Source organism: Ictidomys tridecemlineatus, chromosome 4 (assembly GCF_052094955.1).
Source record: "Ictidomys tridecemlineatus isolate mIctTri1 chromosome 4, mIctTri1.hap1, whole genome shotgun sequence".
Lineage (NCBI taxonomy): Eukaryota > Metazoa > Chordata > Mammalia > Rodentia > Sciuridae > Ictidomys > Ictidomys tridecemlineatus.
This window is the reverse complement of record NC_135480.1, coordinates 62,737,625-62,746,893: the sequence shown is the minus strand read 5'-3', so window position 1 is coordinate 62,746,893 and position 9,269 is coordinate 62,737,625. Positions and strand designations below refer to the sequence as shown.

At 43.4% G+C, this 9,269-nt stretch overlaps 1 protein-coding gene across 8 annotated transcripts in view; it reads left to right on the top strand.

The window, feature by feature from the left end:
• Positions 1-6,186: 6,186 nt before the first annotated feature.
• Kcne3 (potassium voltage-gated channel subfamily E regulatory subunit 3) overlaps positions 6,187-9,269 on the top strand; it is a 48,429-nt gene continuing 45,346 nt past the window's right edge. For 4 of the 8 annotated variants that reach the window (XR_013437799.1, XR_013437800.1, XM_040284934.2 and 1 more), the window contains exon 1: positions 6,239-6,378. The gene's annotated coding sequence lies outside the window, so the exon portion shown is untranslated. Of the gene's footprint in view, positions 6,379-7,152; positions 7,209-9,269 lie in introns of those variants that run through there. The other 4 variants (XM_078046668.1, XM_021725089.3, XM_005323192.5 and 1 more) reach the window with 4 other exon arrangements.

Below are 9,269 nucleotides of genomic sequence, written 5' to 3'. Positions count from 1 at the left end.
CATACATACTATTGATGGGAATATAAATTCATATAACCATATGGAAAATAGTATGGAAGTTCCCCCAAAAAATTACAGATAGAATTACCTATGATGCAGCAATCCCACTACTAGGTATACATTCAAAGGAACTGAAGTTAGTATACCCAAAAGACATTTGCACTCCATGTTAATTGCAGCACTATTCACAATAGTCAAGAAATAGAAACATAAGAATCCATGAACCAATGAAGAAAATATTATATATGTATATATATATAATATTTATATATATAATATATTCAATTATATATATATATATATAATTGAATATTATTCAGCCCTTAAAAAGAAAGAGATCCTGTCATTTGTAACAACATGGATAAACACGGAGAATATTATTTTAGGTGAAATAATCAGACACAGCCACAGAAAAACATAATGCCTAATCTTATCTGTATGTGGAATCTAAGAGTTGATCTCAAAGAAGTTGAAAGTAGAAGAGTAGTTACCAGAGGCTGGGAAGCATAGGAGAAAAGAAAGGTAAGGAGAAGTCGGTCAGCAGGTAAAGTGTTATAGTTAGATGAGCTCAGGTGTTTTATTTTACACAGTAGGGTGTTAGTCAATAATGTAGTGTATATTTCAAGCAGTTAGGAGAGAGAACTTTGTTCTCACCACAAAGAAATGATAAATAACAAGTGATGCATATGTTTATTACTCTGATTTGATAAATGCACGATGTATACACATATCAAAATACCATATCCTCCCCCAAAAATGTACAATTATTATGACAATCAAAAATAAAATGAAAATTGGGCAGGATTGTGGCTTATTTGCCTAGCATGTGTGAAGCACTGGGTTCTACCCACAGCACCACATAAAAACAAATAGAGATAATGTGTCCCTCTACAACTAAAAAAATATTTTTAAAAGGTAAAATGAAAATCTTAAAAATCTACTAAAACAAAGGAGCCATGACTTACTCATTCCCATATCTCTGGCTCCTACCTCAGGGCCTGGCACATAATAGACAGACGGAAATGTGTGGTAGTTATTAATGTTCACCAAATATGTCTGGCTCTCTGCCTTTTGGACACATGGTTGAATTCTATTTCATGGCTCCCCTTGTGATTGGATAAGGCTAGGTAACTTATTCTGGTTAATGAGTTATGAATAGAGATAACTTATAACTTCTGAGCTGGAGCATTGAGTAGCTGGGACCAAACTCTTCAGATTTTTCTTTCCCTCTGGAACATAAACCAATAAAATTAAAGGTGGTGACTTTTTTTTCTTAAATATTTGTTTTTTTAGTTATAGTCAGACACAATACCCTTGTTTTATTTATTTATTTTTATGTGGTGCTGAGGATTGAGCCCAGGGCCCCACGTATGCTAGGCAAGCGCTCTACCGCTGAGCCACAATCCCACCCCCAAAGGTGGTGACTTCTTCCTGAGGGACTGCAATGAGTAGAGCCTCCTGCTTCTGACAGACACATGTAAGAGCTAACCCACCTAAATGTGGAGGTTAATTATCACAATGTAACTTGCATCCATGTTGTTGCAAATGACAGGATCTCTTTCTTTTTAAAGGCTAAATAATATTCTATTGTGTATATATATATACCATATACCTATCCTGATTAATACATTTTTATTAATCGGAACTCTTATATTTGCAAGTATAGAAAACCAACTCAAACATTAAAAAAAAAAAAACACTAAGAACAGACAGGGATGGGGAGAGGTTATTGGAAAAGGTTCTGGGGTCTTATGGATTCCAAGGGTAGGGCAGCAGCTGGACTCAAGAATAGGACCAGAGCATGAAGCGTTTTAGGGAACCCAGGTAGTCTTTTGTCTCCTATTTTCTGCTTCATCCCCTCATGCATGCTTCACTCCAGCTTACATGATGGAAAATGGATGCTTCTGCTCCTGCTCCTGTTGTCATCTATGAGTAGTGGCATACCACTCAGGAAAACCCCCAGATTTCTGGCGTTAGCAGGTGGGTGGATGGATGCTAGAGGTAATGCTGGAATGGAGAACACTGAATGAAGACGAAGTTGGGAGAGGAAGATGATGAGTTCAGTTTTGATAAATCAAGTTTGAGACACTCATTGGAGATCCAAGTGGAGAGAGTCAAGAAGCGGGGAGCATGGATCAGGAGCACGGTGTGGATGAGTGAGAGTGATGGTTTAGGTCTGGGATCTCTAGGAGAGAGAAGAGAGCAGATGACTGATAAATGTGAGCCATAGGCCTAGGAGGAGCAGGCCAAGGAGAGGGAGAAGTGCCGAATTCCTCGCAACAAAAACACTCAGGGTCACTCCAGGAGAACTGGGCTGTGCTTAAATAATCACACAAGAGACAGAGAAACCTTTTTCTTGGGGGGTCCTGTGATGGCTCCTCTGACCTTAAGAATCCGCAGAAAGAGAGAGTCTGTAAGTGCTGTGCTGACCCTTTTATTGAGGAGAAGCCATTCAAATGAGTCAAGGGGTCAGGTTTCAGGGGGCTGAGTCTAGCTTTGTGATGTCAGCTGTCAGCAGGTTGACTGACATCTGGGAAGGCCACACCCAAAGGCAGAGCAAGAGACAGGGACACACAAAGGGAGGTTCCATGAAACATTCTATCCCAAACAGGGCAAAGGGGTAATATCACAAAGGAACAGGTGAGCGTAGCTCAATCCATGGGGCTGCAGGAAGGCATGCCTATGCAGGAAGACACATTCTGCTACTTCTGGGCAGTGTCTGGGGCCATTACGAATGTGGCCAGATCACTACGAAAGTGACCAGAAAGTGACTGGCAGAGCGCCTCTATCGATCACAGGAAGGAAAATGCTGGTCATTCGGTGTGACGTCCTCCCACAGAGAAGCAGGTAGCATAGAAGTGGGACAGGAGAACAGAGATTATGTGTCTGTCTCATTTAGCCATCCCTCAGCCTGGCAAGGTTGATTGTATGGATGAGAAAACCAACGCTCAGAGGCTAAGTGACATCCATCCGTAATCATGAAGTTGAGAAGGGGCAGGATTAGTCTCAGGTTCCAGGTCTGGGCTCTGAAGAGCAAGTGGGGCTAGCATTCTGGAGGAGTGGAGCCTCCAACAACAGGTGGGCAGAGATGGGGGGGGTGCAGAGTAGAAGGCCAGAGTTTGGCTAAGCTGGGCCTGTGGCATAGGGTCACAGGGCACTGTTTCAGATTCCTGACTCTTCTTCCTGCCAGGATGGATCCCACTCCAGTTTCCCACTGTAGCCCTTCCTCCAGGAAGGAAACTGAGCATTTGAAGGAGGATATCTAACACCCTGGTTCCCCTCCACCATGGAGAAATCCTCTTCTTGTTTGTTCAGAGTCTTTTCCTCATAAATAAATAGATTGTCTAGGGCCCAGTGAACGAGTGCCGAGGGTGAGGAGGTGACCAGCTCCAGTTACTGGCTCAAGATGGAGTTCCTTCAGTGAGGCTGGCAGGAAACCAGATAGAACCTGCTCTGGCAGCATGACCAGGTGCACCCAGCATTGTATAAGCCTCTCTCTGAATCCTCTGGTGAACATCAGATTTTTGCAATCTAAATCAAAATTTGATTTTTTAAACCTATTTTTCATTTACTGTACTGTAAATATTTTTCATACCATACTATAATATTTAAAGTTAAAAGAAAAAATAATCCTTGCATTCATCTAACACATCCTTTGATTTGTGTTTGTTTCCAGTACTTGATCATGGGGAAACATATTTGTATGTACTTTTAATTATTACCTGGGTAAAACCAAACATAAAATTACAAACATTGTCCCACACTGCTTTGTTTTTTATAATTATATATTTCAATGCCTTAATTTTTTATTTTTGAAAATCTTTGATCAGTTTTTAAAATCTCAGTAATGCACATGGAATAAAATTTAAAAGGTGCAGAGTGGTAGGTTTGAAATATAGGTCTTATTCCTACCCCTTTTCCCTATAAATGAAGTTTCCTTTCCTGGAGGCCTAATGATGATAAAAATCTTCTTTAGAGGTATTTCCCGTATGCATTTTTCTTGTAGTAGCATACTATGTGAACAGTTCTGTACTTCAGCCATGTTTCAGATCACTACATAAAGAACATCCTCATTCTTTTTTAACAACTATGAAGTATTCTACTGAGTGATTTACTAGAATTTATTTAGCTAGTCCTCAGTGAAGACATTTAGGTTATTACAAATCTTTGCTTCTAGATCAAGGCTGCAATGAGAATCCATACACAAATATGTGCGTGTATTATTTTACCCAAGGTGAGTACAGAGGTTGCATTTCTAGAAATGATTTTCCAAGTCAAGGGATATGTGTTTTTATTTTAATAGATATTGTTATATTGCCTTCAATAAAAGTTATACAAATTTATACACTTAACAGTTGTGTACAAGTGTTATGGAATTTTAAATATACAAGTCATGGAATTTTCAATTTCTAACATCTTAACTTTTTTTTTCGTTAAAAAAGTTTTATAAAATAAAAAATCTTAACATAAGCCAAGTGCAGTGGCGGCATGCCTGTAATCCCAGGCACTTGGGAGGCGGAGGCAGGAGGATAGTGAGTTCAAAGCCAGCCTCAAAAACTTAATGAGGCCCTAAGCAATTTAATTACTTGAAGTTTGCCAGAAAGTCTGGCAAAGTTTGGTCCTACCATAAGACTGGACAGCCTCATGTTAAACCTGAAATACAAAGATTCATTAGGTGAGAGATTTTGACTAGAAAACTGTAAGAGTCCTTCAACTTAGGTTCTGTCACTAAATGACTCTAGCACTCTAAGTTGGTAAGAATTTAAAACTATAACTCTAAAATTGTATTAAAACAGGAGACAATCTCTGTCTTCAAAGAACTAACCATCTAGTAGATGAGGAGGAGAAATAGTTACTCTCACTAACTATAATAAGTAGTATTAAAGAGTGACTGCAAGGCCTGGAAAGGATCTGGGAGGGAGACCCCACTGAGCCAGGGCTATTTCCTCAAGGCTAGTCTCAAACACCATGTGCATCAGAGTGTTTGGGAATCTTGTTAAAAATGCTGATTTCTGGGCTGTACTCCAGATCTCCTGAATCAGAACCTCTGGAGTAGAGCCCAAAAGTCTACTGAGGGGCTGTGGCTGTGGCTTAGCGGCAGAGTGCTTGCCTGGCATGTGTGAGGCACTGGGTTTGATCTTCAGCACCACATAAAAATAAACAAATAAAGGCATTCTGTCCATCTACAACTACAATCAATCAATCAATAAGTCTACTGTGTTAAAACAAGTTCCCCGGCTGATTCTTAGGCAAACTGAAAATTGAGACTGCACACCTAGGTGGTCAGGATGACTTCTCTGAGCAGAGATCACCAGACTGAGAAGGAATAGTTGGGTCAAAACATGTGACCACAGAAACAACCCAGAAATCAATGTGTTTTGATGGAGATTAGATTTTGTACAAAATGTCCACCATGTGGTAGGTCTTTTTTAAATGATAGCATTTCTTAGATACTATATCTTGGCATTCTGTGAACTGCAGATATCCTAGAGCAGATCTTTGCAAAGGCTGAGTTTGTTACTAATTATTGCAAGGCCTTGGTCTGGTATTGAGGATTTAGATAGGCCCCCTACAGAGTCCCTGCTTTTTTTGGAGACTGCAATGTCACCAACAACATTTGAATGAGGACCTGATGGCTGGAAAATGAAGAGTGTTCTGGGACAGAGACAGGTTGATGTGCCAGACACAAGCTGGTCAGGCTTGAGGGACCTACTGAAACTTTGGTTGCAGGAGAAACCTGCTGGGGCTAGGGAGAGGGATGTAGTGGATTCTGAGTCTGAATTCTGCCACTGACTTGCTTGGTGAGCATGAGCAACTCCACTCCCCAATTTGGGGGTCTGTATCCTGTCTGGAAAAAAGGCTTTGTGTTACAATCAGGCGTTTTCTCAGTGACCCTCCAGTTTTCATATTTTGTATTCCTGAGAACTCGCTTGGTCCTACCATAAGACAGTGAAGAACGTATGCAGGAACCGTACCCACTCCACAGACAGGAAGCCAAGGTTCAGCAAGGAGCAGTAACTTGCCTATCACAATACAGACACGGAATTCGGTCTCAGGTCCAGGAAGCGGTACGGGGACAGAAGGTCCGATCCCACAACAGGGTGAGGCTAAGGAGCTGGGCGGAGGCGCCTGAAGCCAGCCCCGGGAAAAGTGGGTGTGCTGAGATCGGGCGGGGTCAGGGGAGGAGTCACTCTGGGGAAGGGAAAAGGGAGCTGAGCGGGGGTTGGAGCGCAGAGCCCCCGAGGGCGCTGGACAGTGCTGGGCGCTATCGCAGCGCACCTGGAGGGGCCAGAACTCCGAGGGGCGCTGTGCCCAGATCACCAAGAGCAGAGGGCGCCTCATCCAACGAGCGCTCTTGGGGTCTTTGCCAAGAGGCAGGTAAGGTGCACTCTCAGGGCTGGGAAAGCTGAGCTGCAGCTGGAGATTTAAAAAAAAAAAACAAAAACAAACAAACAAACAAAAAAAAAAAAACACGAGATTTTTGGGCCTCTCTTCCTTGGGCCAAAACACGTTCTTCTTGAGAGCGCGGACCCAACAAGGGTTGCAGTTTAAGAACCAAGCAGATCCTCCCAGGGCAGAGAGCAGATATTCGCGGCATGAGGAGCTGGACACCTTGCATACTAACGCTAAGTCAGGAAACCGCGCGCGCGGGTGTGTGTGTGTGTGTGTGTGTGTGTGTGTGTGTGTGTGTGTGTGTGTGTGAGAGAGAGAGAGGGGGGGGGAGTGTGTGTGGGGGGGTGGAAGGGTGGGGGTGGAGGGGTGGACTTGCACCCATGCTCCCAGGCCCTCCAGGGGGTGGCATAAAAGCTCCTCCACGTCTATACGAATGCAAGCAAATACTGGTCCGCAGCTCCTGTACACGAGGAACTCCATTGCAGCGGTCAGTGTTTTCCGCTTAGCCAGAACTGCTGGCTTTGCAGAGTTGACTTACTCATTCTCTACTTGGTTGTGTCTCTCACCCTGACCAATCCAGTACCTGGGAAAGCATGGGGACTCCCAGAGGCTTCTGCTGCTGCTAGTAACCTTAAGGATTAGTCTGGTGGTCCAGAGATCTGGGTTTCAGTGAGCAGGTTGTATTGCCTGCTCTGTGCCTTGTGCTTTCTTATCCTGGTTCACCACCAGTAAAATGAGTCTTGTGCTCCTGTTGCCTAGTACCCAAAGGACATGAGGGGAAGGGGAGCCTGGACCTGGAATCTCTTATCTAGTAAGTAAGTACTCAAGCTCAGCCCTAGTGTGAGAGCCCAGTGAGAGTATGTCCTCTTAATCCCCCTCTCAACTCCCCTGGGCAACATGATTAACCTAGGGTCACACCTGGATCCCAAGAGAATTAGAACCAAGTTTTTTCACTCCTACTCCAGGGCTCTCTCCACAATCTCCTACAAAGGGATATTGTAAGGGTAGAAACCCATTATCTCCTGGCATCCAGCCACTTTGCCAGTTCCAAATGGGGGAGGTAACATGCTAGAGGCACGGAAACTGCTTTCAGATTTCATCCCCTCCTTGGGATGAAAACCAACAACCACATTCTCCATCCTTTCCGCTTCACTCTTCTCAAAGTATATTCCTACTCATAAACTTAATGTGTGGGTGCTCCAAATTCCTTCTAAGAGGAAGACAAGAAAACTCATCTTACTAAGGAGGAAACAAGGCCGAGGGGAGAAGGTTCTTACCACATGGCTAGACTGTTGGAAAATGGAGGCAGAAACCCAGGTCTATTGATTTCCAGGACTTACAGAATCGTGCCTTCAGATGGTCAGGGACTACAAGAATGATCAGAGAGGGTGGGAAACAAGGATGGGTCTGAAGGAAGTAATCATTTCTGAAAATCACGAAGAGTAATAAGAGCCCCTGGCTGCTTCTGAGGGTAAAAGAGCTAGAGTGGGGAGAGGTGGCATCGAGATGGCTGGTCTAACTAATATGGGGGAGGGGGAAAGTTGGAGACAGAGAGGCAAACAGTGACCAGGCTGCCCAGTAATTTTCTCCTATGTTTACAGTTTCTAAAACACTTTCCTATCTGTTGTCTCCTTCAGTTTTCATGTGTGGTAAGCAGGGCAGGGATAATTATTCCCATTTTATAGATGTGGTTCAGAGAAAATAAATGTGGTCCTCAAGGTCACAAAACTAAACATGGAGCCAAGATTGGAATCTGAAAGGCACCCTTGAAAGGAAAGATCAGAAGCCAAGAATGAGACTTGGATTAAGTGTGTGTGCTGTGTAGTGGGTGTGTAGAGCCACACCCTCCGTAGGTATACAGGGAAGAAGACTGCAAAATTATTGCTTGTGTTTAGGGCCCAAGAATGTTTGCTCTTTGGATTAAATGGGGTTCAGGTGCAGGAAGTGTCTGAACTTCCAAAGGACTCTCAGAATTCCTCCTCCCCTAATTAACCCCACCTGATAAAGGCGGCTTCTTTTCTTTGAACCTTCTCTTTTCCAGACTAAATGAACAATCTGTTTTTGCCAGTCCTTGATGTTGCTTCTCTTTTTAAAAAAGTATTATAAGCTGTTTACATGATACAGAGAGAGAGAATGTGAGGGTGTGTGTGGCCGTGTGTATAGAGGAGGTATTGATTAATTTATTCCTGAGTGCCAGCTGTGTCCTCAGGCGTAGGGAATAAAGTTATGTATGAGGCAGAAGTTCTGGCCCTCAACACTTCACAGCACCTGCACACACACACAATTTCATTACAGCACAGTGCTCTAATAGAGCTTTGTGCAAAGCACTTGGGGAATAGATAAGAGGGAGAGAATAACTGTCTAGGGAGTAGGGAAGGAGGTGTCTCAGGAAAGGATCTAAAGAGTTGACATTGAAGCTGGATCCTGAAGGATGATGAGTAGGCGTTTGCTGAGTGGAAGGAAATTCCTGCTAAGAAAACAGTATTATCAAAGGCAGGAGGTGTGCTAGCGCAAGGAATGCTTAGAGAATGGGTACAGGGCACTGGGAAAACTGTAGGGTGATGGGGCCAGTGTCGGTGTCTTATCCAAAGAAGTTTGAATGATAATCAGAAGAGTTTAGACCCTACTTTATAAGAAGCAGGGAACTTATGGTGGAAATATCTGTTGAAGGAGAGTAGGAATACCTGATTTTTGGTCCCATCCCTGCCTCTACCAAGCGTAAGACCTTGAGCAAGTGATTCCTCGAGGTATGGATGGTTGAAAGAGGGTGCATACTTACAACCTAGTCATTAAGATCCCTTCCAGCTCAGATTCCATTCCTGTGTCTCTTCCCAACTAGATGTTAAGATCCACCCTTAAACTCCTCTCCCACTCCA